The 16244-nt window shown below is 50.7% G+C and overlaps 1 protein-coding gene across 1 annotated transcript in view; it reads right to left on the reverse strand.

Moving 5' to 3' along the window:
* The window catches only part of NXN (nucleoredoxin), a 180764-nt gene that overhangs the window by 152390 nt on the left and 12130 nt on the right, over positions 1 to 16244 (reverse strand). The window lies entirely within an intron of this gene.

A 16244-nucleotide genomic window follows, 5' to 3' on the forward strand; every position in this document is an offset into this window, starting at 1 on the left:
GGAGGCTGAGGCAGGTGGATCACTTGAGGAGTGATCCACACAGGAGTTCAAAATCATCCTGGCCAACATGGTGAAACCCCGTCTGTACTAAAAATATAAAAATTAACCGGGCATGGTGGTGCACGCCTATAATCACAGCTACGACTCAGGAGGCTGAGACAGGAGAATTGCTTGAACCCAGGAGGCGGAGGTTGCAGTGAGCCGAGGTCACGCCACTGAACTCCAGCCTGAGTGACAGAGGATGACTCCATCTCTAAAAAAGAAAAAAAAAATGGTGAAGAGAGTAAATTATGTTATGTATATTCTACCACAATTCTTAAAATAATGTTTTTTAAAAGTTGTTTAACTCCACAATCCTTCTCCTAAAAAAAAAATAACAATATTTGGCTGGGCATGGTGGCTCATGCCTGTCATCCCAGCACTTTGGAAGGCGGAGGAGGGTGGATCACCTGAAGTCAGGACTTTGAGATCAGCCTGGCCAACATGATGAAACCGCATCTCTACTAAAAATACGAAAAATTAGCCGGGAACGGTGGTGCACACCTGTAATCCCAGCTACTCGGGAGGCTGAGACAGGAGAATCGCTTGAACCCGGGAGGCGGAGGTTGCAGTGAGCCAAGATGGCACCACTGCACTCCAGCCTGGGCAAAAAGAGCAAAACTCCGTCTCAGAGAAAAAAAATAAAATAAAAAATACCAGCTATGTAGCCTGTTTATTAAGCTTCCATAACGAGAGCTTCCAATCCAGGTGATTCGTGTTCCTGTCTCGTCCATATCAGCCCCAAACTCCAAGATCAAATACGCTTCTCCGATTTCAAAGCTGAAGGTTTCTGCCGGTCCGTACCCCCGTCCTAGGACTGCCTCCAACTGGAGCTGTTTTCCCAGTCGGCTGCAAAGGCCCTGCGCTGTGTTCACCAAGAGTGAGGCTCCCTCTCACCTGCTCACTTTTGGGTTTGGAGCCCCAGGAGGGCTCTCTCAGCTGAGCAGATGGCAAAGGGGCAAATGTACGGTAGATTCTGTTTATTTGTGGCAAATAGCTCTGAAGGACCAGCCTTTTTTTTCCTCTCATCTCCAGCAAATCATTCAGTTCTGAAAAAGTTCCTCGGCCAGCAAGCCAGCCGGTAGGAGGAAGGCGGAGAGAACCAGAAAGGGGAGAAAACCCCTTCCTCATCTCCACCTCAGAAACACCAAGCTTTGTTTTGGGATTCCAGTGAGTTTGTAACCCTCACTCTTGGAAATTAAACCGGTAGAAAAATCCAGAAAAACTTGGGCAGAGGTCAAAAATTGTTAAATCGTGGCCAATGGGGTCAGTGTTTTCTTTAAAGCAAGGGCTGCCCTGGGGGAAGTTTAAAAACCAACAATAACAAACCACCTACCAACTGTGAAACACACTGAGAGGAGAAAATTGGGTACATAATGGAAATGAATTTTTCTAAAATGGGGTCACACGCCCAAAGCGTTCCGCAGAGGAGAATTCTCACAAGGGTTGCCTCAGTCAACAACGTGCCAGGCAAGTGCATGGAGGTTGGTGGGCAGCAAGGATTTCTCTTTATTTTATTTTTTATTTTTTGAGACACAGTCTCGCTCTGTCACCCAGGCTGGAGGGCAGTGGCACAGTCTCGGCTCACTGTAACCTCCGCCTCCCAGGTTCAAGTAATTCTCCTGCCTCAGCCTCCCAAGTAGCTGGGACTACAGGCGCCCGCCACCACGCCCGACTAATTTTTGTATTTTTGGTAGAGACAAGGTTTCACCATGTTGGCCAGGCTGGTCTCGAACTCCGGACCTCAGGTGATCCACCCACCTCAGCCTCCTAAAGCAGTAGGATTCCAAGTGTGAGCCACTGTGCCCTGCCCCGCAGTGGGTCTTAAAAACAACCCTGGGGAATAGATAAGAGTTTCCCCTATCCTGGCTAACATGGTGAAACCCCGTCTCTACTAAAAATACAAAAAAAAATTAGCCGGGCATGGTGGCGGGCGCCTGTAGTCCCAGCTCCTCGGGAGACTGAGGCAGGAGAATGGTGTGAACCCGGGAGGCGGAGCTTGCAGTGAGCCGAGATGGCGCCCCTGCACTCCAGCCTGGCGACAGAGCGAGACTCCGTCTCAAAAAACAAAAGTTTCCCAGATGGCAGAGTTAGAGGTTAAACATCGCAAAGTCGGTGGATATTAAATGTATGATTGTTTTCATATCTTTAGCCCCAAAATAATAAATGTTCAGTGGAGATGCCCAAAGGCAGGCCCAATGCCTGGGTAGGTTCCACTGCTTATCTCTCTCCTGAATCCAGAGTATTCTGCCCTTCACAGAAATGTTGATCATTCACAGATAACTCACCAGTCAGGTGTGCCTTTAGGTTAGGGCCAGCAAACTACAGGCTGCCAAACAAACCACAGGCAGCCAGCAAACCACAGGCTGGAACCTGGGAATGTCCTCGGGGTCCTGAGACCTTGGCTGTTTTCACCCTTTTGGCCACACAAAGGCTCTTTCTTGGCTGCCAGAGACCCTCCCTGGGGGGGAGGGGGAGGGGGAGAGGGAGAGCTGGGGGAGCTGGGTAACTAAAAGACAAGGAGTTGATGTATTCTAGGCACTTCAAAGTTCAGAAGACTATCTTTTTTTTTTTTTGAGATGGGGAGTCTCGCACTGTCGCCCAGGCTGGAGTGTAGTGGCGCAATCTCCGCTCACTGCAAGCTCCGCCTCTCAGGTTCAAGCGATTCTCCTGCCTCAGCCTCCTGAGTAGCTGGGATTAATTTTTGCATTTTTAGTAGAGACGGGGTTTCACCATGTTGGCCAGGATGGTCTTGATCTCTTGACCTCGTGATCCGCCCGCCTCGGCCTCCCAAAGTGCTGGGATAACAGGCGTGAGCCACCGCGCCCGGCCGAAGGCTGTCTCTTCTAATTGCTGAGGTTTTAGAACCATTTTCCTAAACTCTCCCTCTTGCAAGAGTCTGTAGTCAGTGTGCTCAAGACCTGAGCTCGAGTTATCATCTCCACTAACGCCCTGGCTGAGAAGTTCCCACCAAAAGACAGCGGTGACATTTGCTTCCCAAACGTCCCAACACCACGCTCCCCGTTAGCCTTGGCGCCTCACAGGGAAAAAGAATCAGCTCTGGAGGGACGACCCCCCGCAGCGGGCGACTGTACCACTGAGGGGCTCGGCCGGCACATCTCCGCGTCTCTGGGCCTCAGTGTCCTCACCTGGAAAATGGGGGTGATCACGCCAACGTCATAGCGTCCTTGGGAGAATGAAATGAGGCAATGCCTAGAAGGTGTCTCCACTGCGGTCCCTGCCACGGGGAGGTTGCAGCCTTCTGTGGCAGCCTTGGCTGGTTACCACGCAGTTCACAGCTCCAGGGCCAGAGCGCAGATCCTGCTTCAGCCACGTATCGGCAGCACAACCGGGAAAGCCAGTCGGCCCCACAGTGCATCCTCCAGGGGCCGCGTGAGGAGAGACGACACAGGCCAGCACTCAGGGCCCAGCACGGACCCCCCACTCAGTGAAAACCATCCTCTCCCTCTTAGGCTTGTCACGATCATGCACCGGCAGCGTCCCCCTCGGTTATGAACCCCGTTCTGGATGACAAAGCACTAGTAACCCACATGCAGCAGTGGCTGAAAAATCGTCACAGGAATCATCATCAGGGCCTTTGAGGTCACAAGCGTGACATGATGGGGACGCGCAGGTGCTGATGTGAGATGGACTCTGTATGTGAATAAGGCTAAGAGACTCACCTTCCTAAACGTTATGGGCAGACACAATGGGGCTACACAGGCATTGAGCTGATTTTACACAGTTATGGACAACGGGCCCTCTGTACCCACAGGTTCTACATCCATGGATTCGACTAACTCCAAATCAAAAATATTCAGGGCTGGGCACGGTGGCTCACACCTGTAATCCCAGCAATGCAGGAGGCCGAGGTGGGCAGATCACTTGAGGCCAGGAGTTCGAGACCAGCCTGGCCAACAAGGTGAAATCCCATCTCTACTAAAAATACAAAAATTAGCCAGGAGTGGTGGCACGTGCCTGTAATCCACACCACTCGGGAGGCTGAGGCAGGGGAACTGCTTGAACGCAGGAGGCAGAGGTTGTAGTGAGCCGAGATCCTGCCACTGCACTCCAGCCTGGGCAACAGGGTGAGGCTCCCTCTCAAAAAAAAAGGCCGGGCATGGTGGCTCATGCCTGTAATCCTAGCACTTTGGGAGGCCAAGGCGAGCTGACTGAGCTCAGGAGTTTGAGACCAGTCTGGGCAACACGGTGAAACTCCAACTCTACTGAAATACAAAAAAAAAAAATTAGCTGGGTGTGGTGGCGGGCGCCTGTAGTCCCAGCTACTCGGGAGGCTGAGGCAGGAGAATTGCTTGAACCTGGGAGGCGGAGGTTGCAGTGAGCAGAGATGGCGCCACTGCATTCCAGCCTGGGAGACAAAGACTCTGTCTCAAAAAAAAAAAATCAGTAAAAAGAATTTAAAAAAAAATTTTTAAATACAAATAAAAAATAAAATACAACACAGCATAACGACTATTTACATAGCAGTGTATTAGATGTATTAGGTATTACTCATAATACATTGTATTAGGAATTATAAGTAATCTAGAGGTAATTTACAGTACACAGGATTACCCCATTTACCCTGATGTGATGATTACACGTTGTATACCTGTATCAAAATAGCTCATGTCCACCATAAATATGTACACCATAAAAATTAAACAATAAAGTAAAAAAGAAAACAAAGGAAAAAACAGAAAAAAAGAAGAAAATAATAAAGTAAATTGGAGATGTACACGGGTTATATGTAAATGCTATTTTATATCAGCAACTTTAGCATCACGGGATTTGGGTACCGAGGGGTAGGAGCGGCCCTGGGACCACCCGCCCACAGGCACCGAGGGACGGCTGTGTGACTGTACAGGGCCAGGCCCTGTGCTGGGGACCTAGCGGGGAACAAGCAGCCCGGGAAAAGGAATGTTTAAAAGCTCCCGGGCGACCGAAGCTCAGCGAGGGGTGAAAACCACCACTTGGTGCTTCACTTGGAACAAACGCTTGAGGCAAAACCTAAGACAGCCGGGTCCCAACGCGGGCCCTCATCTCGGCCTGTCCCGCCCCAGCGCTCAGGGGCTGAGAGCAGCATTCCCTAGATGATATTAAACCCACATCCCAGGACACGAGGAAACAGCAGGGCCAGGGCACGGCCTCCTCCTCTCCCCGCAGCCTCCTCTCCCCGCGGGCCTCCTCTGTTAGGACCCACCTCCCTGCCTCAATCTGGAAAGGGGCAGCCACGTGAGGACCTCCGAGACCCTGGAGAGCCACTGGGCTCAGCCTGGAGCAGCGGGGGCTGGGGTGGGAAGATGCCATGCATTGTTCAGCCCCAGCCTCTGCCTGGGCACCTTCTGGTAACAGCCATTTGGCCAGCAGCTTCTGGGGGGCTAACGGTCAATGCCAGAAGCAATTAGCCCCAGGTCCTAGTCCTCCTTGGAGCCAAAACAATTAGTAGGCTGAAGACAGCCTGATGCTTAAGAAATCACTTTTTCAAAAAGGAAAAAAAAGATCGCTTAAAAGAAGCCCCTTAACTCTGAAGGCAGTTCCATCCACCTTACAAATTCAGTGCCCTGTGAATACACATCCATGGGGCACAGCAGGGAATCTTTTAACTAGCGAAAGAGCAGGAGAAGGAATTCAGATCAACATCACGGACAGCAGCAGTAAAGCTGGTGCCTGTTCGCCCCTTTCCCCTCCAGGCAGGAAAGAATCAAGGAAGAATTTCAGAATCTTTTTATACAAGAAAGGGATTCGGTGGGGGAAGGGAGATGAAGAAGTTTAGGGTTTGCTATTTCAAGCTTAAAATAAATCCTGATGAGAAAGGATCCGAAGGCTTGGTTTTATTTTTAAGATCTTATCCAAGGCAGGGAACTATATCTGGTTTTCACGGGTGGGTGGGGTGCAAACGGCCGGGCTAGCACAGTCATTTCATCCCCCGTCCATTCCCCAAAAGCAAAGCCAGAGCTCAGCATGTGCTTCTAGAACTTTCTATATCTGGTGTTCAGGAGTGGGTGGGGTGCAAACGGCCGGGCTAGCGCAGTCATTTCACCCCCTGTTCGTTCCCCAAAAGCAAAGCCAGAGCTCGGCATGTGCTTCTAGAATTTTACAATCTTGAATTACGGCTTCAAAATAACTCAGATTCCACTATAAGGAGGCTCAGAGGACACCACCGAGTGGACAGACGTGAGCAGGACCACAGAGACAACCCAGGGGGACACACAACACTGTTCCCAAGATGTTAGCAGGGGAAAGAGTCGGACGAAATGGCGAACTGTTTGGCACAAAGAAGACCAACAAATGACACACCAAACCAGTAAAGACAGCTCCGTAAGAAAGACACATTCCTCCCCAAATCTACTGTAGGACCTACTGCTGTCAACTCTGACTTTCTGGAAGTCTAACTGGTACAAGGTCCAATCCTCAATCGCTTATGAAACAAAATCAGACAAAACCGGGTAGAACTCTAGTACTGAGCATTATAAAAACCACTTCCGGCCGGGCGTGGTGGCTCACGCCTGTAATCCAAGCACTTTGGGAGGCCGAGGCGGGCAGATCATTTGAGGTTAGAAGTTCGAAACCAGCCTGGCCTATACGGTGAAACCCCGTCTCTACTAAAAAAAAAAAAAAAAAAAAAAGCCGGGCGTGGTGGCAGGCGCCTGTAAGCCCAGCTACTTGGGAGGCTGAGGCACGAGAATTGCTTGAACCCGGGAGATAGAGGTTGCAGTGAGCTGAGATCACACCACTGCACTCCAACCTGGGTGACAGAGTGAGACTCCGTCTTGAAAAAAAAAAAAAAGACTGAACAGCTTCTCTTTAGAACTTTCTAACACACCCGCAGTTGGAGGCCGCTGTTGCAACCATTGCACGAGGGACCAGATGGTAATTCTCCAGCCTGTTCTCTCCGTTGAGATGCTCACGCTCTCTTTTTGCAGACATGATGTGGTTAAAGCCAGGGTCTTTTTCAATCAATACATTTTAAAAATTCGAGCTGGGGGCGGGGGCGGGGGACGGGAGGGTCTGTCAGCTGTGCAGAGAAACCTCCTGATCCAGGCGCTCTCTGGCAGAGGCGGGCAAGCCCCACTTCCATGTATGGAAGTGAATGAAAGCAGTAAAACCTCAGGCATGAGTCTGGGCAGGGCTGGGGGTGGGGGCCGGCATTCCTCCCAGCAGGGCCAGCCCCAGAGGGGCAGAGAGGACAGGAGGCAGGAAAGCAATGGGCTCGGCACACTCAGTAGACAGAGGGCACCCGGGATGGGGAGCTCAGCCTCCCCGAGAATGCACCAGAGCCTGAGTCCTGGAAACCAGGGCCACGCAGCTCCCGCCTGCCCTGACCTCAGTCCCCTGGAATGCAGAATTCTCCACGGTCAGCCATCCATCACCACCGCTCCCTCACGGCCAGCGCTGAAAGAAGGGGCGTTTCCATTTTTTGGGGGGGGTGGTGGTTGTGGTTTTTGTGGTCTCAGAAACTCATGACAGTTACCCACCTCCTGCCAGGACAAGGCCAGGGGCTGCAAAAAATTTAGGTCACACTGTGGGGGGCTGGAGTCAGAAAGACCAAGGTTGGAACCCGGCAGGTACCACAGCAGGTACCACGGACGACAGGTCCCTGCTGCCCTTGTGGCCTTCCCACCGAAATACCCACGGAACCCCAGGGGAAGGTTCCTGCTGCCCGTCCCTCTGGGAGGAATGCCGGCCAGCAGAGCCAGGACCTACTTCTCCTTCATGGAAGACTCAATGAGATAATACATGAAAAGCACGTAACAAGGTGGTCCTAGAGGGGTCCTAGGCTACCCCGTGTTACAGATGTGAATACTGAGGCCAGCGTCATGAAGACCACTTCAAGGTGGTCCCTGGATCCAGTGAGGGGCTCGGTCCACAGAAGCCATGATCATTATCATGGAACCCTCCAGCTCAGGGAATGTCTGAGTAGCTCCCTGAAGTCCAAACAGAAGACTATGACCCTTGGGAGGTCGAGGCGGGTGGAGCACCTGAGGTCAGGAGTTTGAGACCAGCCTGGCCAACATGGTGAAACCCCATCTCTACTAAAAATACAAAAATTAGCCAGGCGTGGTGGCACACGCCTGTAATCCTAGCTACTCGGGAGGCTGAGGCAGGAGAATCGCTTGAACCCAGGAGGCGGAGGTTTCAGTGAGCTGAGATTGCGCCACTGCACTCCAGCCTGGGCGACAGAGTGAGACTCCGTCTCAAAAAAAGAAAAGACTATGACCCTCGTCCCACCAAAAGCAGGACGAGGCACCTCGGATGCCCCACACCCCATGCCCCTGAGGACGAACTCTAAGGAACGGGAGAAACATTTTTATAACTTCCTTGCACCCAGCATAAACCTGTTAAGATTCTCCAGCCAGGCCCAACATTATTAACCTACGTGAAGTTCAAACTATACTCTCAACAGTTGTACTTATCACTCCACAGAGAATTCACACTCCCCTCCTCTAAGGAGTCCAGAGTGAGACAGTGGCTCGTATCTGTCATCCCAGAACTTGGATTGCTTGAGCCCAGGAGTTCAAGACCAGCCTGGGCAACACATAGTAAGACCCCCATATCTAATAAAAATTTAAAAATTAGCTGGGCGTGGCGACACATGCCTGTAGTCCCAGCTACTCAGGAGGCTGGGGTGGGAGGATCACTTGAGCCCAGAGGTTGAGGCTGCAGAGCGCCGTGACTGCGCCAGTGTACCCCAGCCTGGGTGACGGGTGCAGGAGGATGATGGTGTATGCACGTGGTCATCTGGCTCCGTGCTGCGGCTCCTCTCTGCGTAGCAAACTGCAACTCTCAACTCCAAGGAGACCTGTGCTGGGTTTCACAAAGTACTTGAAAGCACACCAAGATGATTCTTGAATAACTGGCATTAGACATGATTCTCGCTCCTGGCCAGGCGCCGTGGCTCATGCCTGTCATCCAAGCACTTTAGGAGGCCGAGGTGGGCGGATCACCTGAGGTCAGGAGTTTGAGACCAGCCTGGCCAACATGGTGAAATTCTATCTCTACTAAAAATACAAAAAAACAGCCAGGTGTGGTGGTGCACGTCTGTAGTCCCAGCTACTCGAGAGGCTGAAGCAGGAGAATCCCTTGAACCTTGAAGGTGGAGGTTGCAGTGAGCCAAGATCGCACCATTGCACTCCAGCCTTGGTGACAGGGCAAGACTCCATCTCCAAAAAAAAGAAATGCTTCCCACTCCTGAGTTTCGGAATACCTAAATTCTCTCTCGAGTCAGGTGGCAGGTCTGACCCGGCAGCCTCCCTTCCAAATGCTCCAGGCTCAAGCCAAGCATGTTCCAGGGCTGTCCTGCACCAACTTTTTGTTTTTCTCCCACTCGGGCATATTCGATCTCCCTGCTCAGGTTCCAGCGACTTCCTCAGAGCAACAGGGCTGATTCCCATGACCCCAGGCCCGAGTGCCAGGTGCTCAGGTCACAGCTGTCCCTCAACACCACTCGGGAAGGGGGCTAACTGCCCGGATGGGCCCCAGGATAACAAGCCTCCTCTCCTTCCCTGATGTCCCAACGGGAAAAAATACCGTGGCTGCTAAGTCATCCGGACGGAATGGCTCTTTACCAGTTAGGGGCCGCATCAGCCTAGACTCCCAGATTGAAGCACCTGGCCCTTTGTAAATTCCTTTCTTTACATTGCACATATTTCAGCGCTGGTATTCCCCCTCTTAAGAGCTCTGAGCTGTTGTCCAGTGAGGTAACATGTTTGTTTTTTCAGCCCTGGGTTACAGCCACTTGAGGCTTTCCACATAGGAGGTCTGCCCCGCGTCCCGGGCCTGACCCCAGCCCTTCCACAGGAAAACGGCTCTGCTGTCAGGAACGAGCCCCCGCGACGGGGAGAGTCGTCTTTTCTAGAGGCTGGGATATGTAAACTCACACGGGAAAGATGGGCCTGTGGTATTTCCCTCTTTTCAGCACACTCATCTCTTTTCTTTTTTTCCTGAGACAGTGTCTCACTCTGTTACCCAGGCTGGAGTACAGTGCTGCGATCTCAGCTCACTGCAACCTCCGCCTCCCGGGTTCAAGCAATTCTCCTGCCTCAGCCTGCCGAGTAGCTGGGATTACAGGTGTGCACCACGCCTGGCTAATTTTTTATTTTTTTTTTAGTAGAGATGGGGTTTCACCATGGTGGCCAGGCTGGTCTCGAACTCCTGACCTCAAGTGATCCGCCCGCCTCGGCCTCCCAAAGTGCTGGGATTACAGGCGTGAGACACTGCGCCTGGCCTCATCTCTTTTCTAAGAGCAAAACTTGGCAATGTCTGACAGACACTGGTTGGACTTCTTTTAAAGGCCACCAGGAAAACTGCCAAGAAATATGACTGGCCCAGCCAGGCGCTGTGGCTCACGCCTGTAATCCCAGCACTTTGGGAGGCCGAGGCGGGTGGATCACAAGGTCAGGAGATCGAGACCATCCTGGCTAACACAGTGAAACCCCGTCTCTACTAAAAAAAATACAAAAAAAATTAGCCAGGCGTGGTGGCGGGTGCCTGTAGTCCCAGCTACTTGGGAGGCTGAGGCAGGAGAATGGTGTGAACCCAGAAGGTGGAGGTTGCAGTGAGCCAAGATGGCGCCACTACGCTCCAGCCCGGGTGACAGAGCGAGACTCTGTCTCAAAAAAAAAAGAAAAAAGATAGAGAAATATGACTGGCCCAGCCACACAGAGGCTGAGAATCTGGAGGCTGGTCTGCCATCTGACCGCCTCTTCCCTGGGCCTCAGTTTCCCTGTCTGTCAAAGAAGACTGTGGCCATATAATCCCCCTGTCCTTTCCAAGGTATCATTCAGTAACCGCGTTGCTCAATATTTTGAAATAAGGGCATTTAAATATGATGACAGCACCGATAAACACTGAGACTCACCTTTCTGCTTGGAATTCCAAACCTCTTCCCACTGGAATCCTGCCAAGCCTTAACTCTCCATCCAGACCATTCATTCTTTCTTTCTTTCAATAAACACAGTGCCAAGTATTTACTAATAAGAGGTGCCGAATGTGTTAAGTAAGAAGGACACAAGGAGGAAAGACAGTTTCTCTGCCCTCAGGAAACCATCAGGTCTCGTGGAACAGAACAGTGCTCACCATCTTCCGGCCTTTTCCTCTGTGCCAAGCACTATGTTCAGGGCTTTTTATTTTTATTTATTTATTTATTTTGACACAGAGATTCTCTCTTGTCGCCCAGGCTGGAGTGCAGTGGCGCAACCTCAGCTCACTGCAAGCTCCACCTCCCAGGTTCACACCATTCTCCTGCCTCAGCCTCCTGAGTAGCTGGGACTACAGGCACCCGCCACCACGCCCAGCTAATTTTGTTTTTGTATTTTTAGTAGAGACGGGGTTTCACCATGTTAGCCAGGATGGTCACGATCTCCTGACCTCATGATCTGCCCACCTCCGCCTCCCAAAGTGCTGGGATTACAGGCGTGAGCCACCGCGCCTGGCCAAGAGCTTTTTATATAAGTTGTCGTCTTAAACCTCCACTGCAACCTGACAAGGTGGGCACTGCTATCGTTCCCACTTTACAGACGAGGAAGTGGAGGTTAAAGTAACTTGCCCAAGATCTCAAAGCTGGAGAGCAGGAAAGATGGATCGGAACCAGGTCATCCAGGAGAGAGGCTGGCCCCTCGATTCTCAGAGCTCCCGCAGGCAACTCCAGCGCTTTTAGAACCAATACCATGGTCATCACCCAGAAAAAACTCTAAATTTATAGGTATATATATTTCATGCCTTATCTCCCCAGCTTAATTATAAACGTCTTTGAAAGCTGGGACTCAGTCATTTATTTCTCTGCATCCTGACACCGCCTGAGACCAGTGAGATGCTCAGAAAACATGTGACTGGCAAGGGCCTGGCGGAGCTGTGACAAGGCAACGAACGTGCAAAGGTGATTTGTGTAATATGAGCACATACAATGAAAAAATCTAGCTTGAGAGCATCCTCACCCCTGTCACCACCCCCCTCCCCCAACACTACACCGTGTGGAAAACACCTAGAGGAATTTCCTTTCCTCTATTCAACACACAGAAGCCAGGAACCCCCCGGGATCTTCTCTGCACTCTAAGGAAGCTGATAGAAAATGCATTTCTGGGCCAGGCGCAGGGGCTCACTCCGGTCATCCCAGCACTTTGGGAGGCTGAAGCGGGTGGACCATGAGGTCAGGAGTTCAAGACCAGCCTGGCCAAGATGGTGAAACACCGTCTCTACTACAAATACAAAAATTACCTGGGCGTGGTGGCGCACGCCTGTAGTCCCAGCCACTCAGGAGGCTGAGGCAGGAGAACTGCTTGAACACGGGAGGTGGAGGTTGCAGTGAGCCAAGATCAAGCCATTGTACTCCAGCCTGGGCGAGAGAGCAAGACTCCATCTCAAAAAAAAAAAAAGCATTTCTGCAATCTGGCCCAGCAGAAGGTTCTTTGATTTGAGTGTAGCCTCCTTGATCAAAAGCACCTGTTTCCCATCCCGTCAGGAAGGTAAAACCTCCTGGGTACAAAAAGCACCTGTTTCCTGTCCTGTGGCATGTCTGGAACCCAGACCCTCTTTCTCATTCCAAGCCCAGTCCCGAGAGAGGCAGCTCACACCTTGCAAACAGACCCCCACATCAGCATCACCCAGAATGTATGTTCCTGGGGATCTGCCAAGGGAACCTTTGTTTTCCTCACAGAACGTGAAAATGTTTCCACGGAGCACAGGCAGCCTCCATCACTCATCACTTTCCAAACATGCACCCTCTCGCTCCATCCTATACTTAGGCGCCTCGGCAGGATCAAATGAACCCTCTCCGTCTCAACTTTCCCCTTCCTTCCCACACGGTTATTTATATCTGGAATATCTCTTTCTTAATCCACTGGACTACCCTCCCCCTCCTTTGAAAAGGTCACTTGTACGTTCCTCTTTCCAGAAGGCTTTTCTTGCAAAAGGTGGCTGCCAGCTGGTCCTTTCCCCGGTGCCTCTGCCCAACAAGACACGACGGTGAGCAAGGTTACTCATCTTCCGAAAATGCTAACGTGCTGACTGGGCTAACCCTACACTAAAGCAAAGCCTTCAAAAACTCGAAGCAGCCAGGCGCAGTGGCTCGCACCTGTCATCCCAGCGCTTGGGGAGCCTGAAACAGGAGGATCGCTTGAGGCCAGGCGTTCGAAACCAGCCTGGGCAACATAGCAGGACTCCATCTCTACAAAAATTAATCTTAAAAATTAGCTCACTCCTATCATCCCAGCACTTTGGGAGGCCGAAGCGGGTGGATCACAAGGTCAGGAGTTCGAGACCAGCCTGGCCAACATGGGGAAACCCCATCTCTACTAAAAATACAAAAATTAGCCGGGCGTGGGGGCACACGCCTGTAGTCCCAGCTACTCAGGAGACTGAGGCAGGAGAATGGTGTGAACCCGGGAGGTGGAGCTTGCAGTGAGCCAAGATCGCGCCACTGCACTCCAGCCTGGGCGACAGAGTGAGACTCCGTCTCAAAAACAAAAACAAAAAATGCTGGCTCTCTCTTGCAGATGGAAAACAGTGAACACAGAGAAACATGGCGTATGAAGCTACGCTGAGCAGAGGAATATAAATGGCTTTTTAATGTAAACAGTCAGCAGGAAAGCCATAATTTGTGCTGTATATACAGAGACAAATAAATCCCCGTCTCCTCATGAACACATACCGTGTTTTGTTGTAAGGATCTCTATTTGCCTGGTAACCATTGGCTCAGGGGCAGAACAGATTCAGATGATCTCAGAAAAAATGTCACTAATTTCTTCACAGGAAAGAAGGGCTTCAAAAAGCGCTTCAGAACTAGAGTGTTCCACCCCAGTCTCTGCAAATTAATACTTTCCGCAAATCCAAATGAAAGAGAATATGTTCGCGTGGTATTAAGTAGCATTTTATTCTTAAGAACATTTGTAAAAAGCTTAAAGCGACGCAGCCAAGGGTTGAAGCCAGGGACTTTCTGCAAATTTAGGAAACTGATTTCCCCCCAGGAAAATGTTTGAAGGCATTTACTTCCAATTCACCCTCACGCCTACATCTGAAATGTCAGAATCCTTAGGTGCCAAATCGCAATGTATATAACAGATTTGTGTGTAACTTTAGGTGGCCAAAGATTCTTGTGTAAGAAAACAAATCTATTTCAAAGGAAGGTAAAATTCACAAAATAAATGGACTGAGTCATCCTAAAATATTAAGACAAACAAATCTATCAGCACAAGGACACTGGGCTGTTTTGCAGCTAGTGACTGTCTATGGATAATTCTGAAACAAAATGCCACACTTAATTAGCCAGCGGGAATCGCATCCTGTGTGTGATGGAGAGAATGGTATTAAGGAAAAGACTCCCTCAGGCTCCATTAATGCCCTAATGAGAGGAGGGGGGAAGAGGGGTGTTGGGTAAAGGGCAGGGCAGTCAGGATCACCACATGGCCCTCAGGAAGTACAAGCTCTGGGCCTTCTGGACAAATGGGGGACTCTCAACCGCACACTGTCTATTGGGCGTACCTAGCCAGCTATTCCCACAGGATCCTCTGCAGGAAACAATTGTACCCACACTCCACACATGCCCAGCGGATAGAGCAGTTCTCAGATTACATCCAAGAGGGAGAACGTGGGCCTTAAGCTCACTTAACTGTCGTCCGTGATTTCGTGACCAGGACCCACCGACGGAGGGAGTCTCGATTTTCAAAAAGACAAAAGTGAGAGATTCTGCAGATGGCAGAGAGCTGGACTCCACATCAACCCTTCAACAGACCTGCCGGCTTACTTTAGTTATCACACACACTTAGGAAAAGAAGGGATCTGTTAGAAGCAAGCATGCATTCACCAAACACACGTCATTTCAGACTATCTTTCCTTGAAAACTATCAATAGGAACTATCTAAGTGATAGCAAGCTGTCTGTGAAGTCCTCCTACAATAAACATGCTGATCACACTGAGGAGTGTGGGCTGAATCATAAAACCCAATCAGGGCAAGTTTGGATTCGGCTGGATTTGAAGACGGTTGAGCAACTGACTAACAGACTCCTCCTAGCCTGGAGAAGGTGTCTAGCGGCGTACCCCCCAACTCTATCCCCAGACTCAGGCTAATCAACGTTTTTATCAACTGCTTGTATAAATAAGGGTCTAGCAGGGACCACATAACACAAAGCTAGGAAGGGGCTCTGATTACTGTAGGTGACCACATCAGCCTGTAGTCCCAGCTACTTGGGAGGCTGAGGCAGGAGAATAGTGTGACTTCGACAGGCAGGGCACGGTGACTCACACCTCTAATCCCAGCACTTTGGGAGGCCGAGACGGGCAGATCACGAAGTCAGGAGTTCGAGACTAGCTTGACCAACATGGTGAAACCCTGTCTCTACTAAAAATACAAACAATTAGCTTGGCGTGGTGGCAGGTACCTGTAGTCCCAGCTACTCGAGAGGCTGAGGCAGGAGAATCACTTGAACCTGGGAGGCAGAGGTTGCAGTGAGCCGAGACTGCACCACTGCACTCCAGCCTTGGCAACAAGAGCAAAACTCTGTCTCAAAAAAAAAAAAAAAAGAAAAATGAATGCAATGAGATCTCGCAGCATGGTAACAGAAGTCTAGATAAGATCTAGAACAAACTTGTCCAACCCACAGCATGCAGACACATGTGGCCCAGGACAGCTTTGAATGCGTCCCAACATAAATTTGTAAACTTTCTTAAAACATTATGAGATTTTTTTGCTATTTGTTTTTTTTAGCTCATCAGCTATCATTAGTGTTAGCATCTTTTTTTTGAGATGGAGTTTCACTCTTGTTACCCAGGCCGGAGTGCAATGGCGCGAATTTGGCTCACCGCAACCTCCGCTTCCCGGGTTCAAATGATTCTCCTGCCTCAGCCTCCCGAATAGTTGGGATTACAGGCATGCGCCACCACACCCGGCTAATTTTGTATTTTTAGTAGAGACGGGGTTTCTCCATGTTGGTCAGGCTGGTCTCGAACTCCTGACCTCAGGTGATCCGTCCACTTCAGCCTCCCAAAGTGCTGGGAATATAGGCGTGAGCCACCGCGCCCGGCCGGTGTTCACATATTTTATGTGTGGCCCAAGACAATTCTTCTTCCAACGTGGCCCAGGGAACCCCAAAGACTGGGCAACAAAGGAGGTGGGGCGGCCAGCTGCCCTCTGTGCCTGGGCAGACCACACTGGAGTCTGCATTCAGATGGGGGACGACTGTTGGGGGGGTGGGGCAGACAAACTTGGAGG

Source organism: Pongo pygmaeus, chromosome 19, assembly GCF_028885625.2.
Source record: "Pongo pygmaeus isolate AG05252 chromosome 19, NHGRI_mPonPyg2-v2.0_pri, whole genome shotgun sequence".
Lineage (NCBI taxonomy): Eukaryota > Metazoa > Chordata > Mammalia > Primates > Hominidae > Pongo > Pongo pygmaeus.